The sequence below is a fragment of the Corvus brachyrhynchos genome, unplaced genomic scaffold, assembly GCF_000691975.1.
Source record: "Corvus brachyrhynchos isolate BGI_N302 unplaced genomic scaffold, ASM69197v1 scaffold54, whole genome shotgun sequence".
NCBI classification, from domain to species: Eukaryota; Metazoa; Chordata; class Aves; order Passeriformes; family Corvidae; genus Corvus; species Corvus brachyrhynchos.
In genome coordinates, this window is record NW_008237902.1 from 569,563 (window position 1) to 569,989 (window position 427).

The 427-nt window shown below is 41.5% G+C and overlaps 1 protein-coding gene across 2 annotated transcripts in view; it reads left to right on the forward strand.

Annotated features, from left to right (window-relative positions):
- The window catches only part of KLHL3 (kelch like family member 3), a 43,503-nt gene that overhangs the window by 9,278 nt on the left and 33,798 nt on the right, over positions 1-427 (forward strand). The window lies entirely within an intron of this gene.

A 427-nucleotide genomic window follows, 5' to 3' on the forward strand; every position in this document is an offset into this window, starting at 1 on the left:
AGCGTGCAGGCACCAGCAGCTCCGATGGCCCCAGCAGCCCTGGCAGTTCCAACATGGAAGCAAGCGAAGACAAAAGAGAAAGCAAAAACACAGTGAGACAGAAAACAGAAGCCACTCAGAAAAAGGAAAAAATCACCCTAGCTAAGGTTTTAGGAATAGTAAAATGGTATAATGTTAAACAAAATTATGGTTTTATAACGAGACGTGACAACCAGCAAGACATATTCACTCATAGAACTGCTACTAAAAAGCATAACCCTGAAAAATGCATCCCAAACTTGGGAGATGGAGAAGTAGTTGAGTTCAAAATTGTGCAAGGTAGAAAAGGGTTACAAGCAGCAGAGGTCACCGGGCCTGATGGTGTTTCTGTGAAAGGCAGTATATATGCTAAAAATCGTAGTCATGTTAGACAATATCTCCATTATAC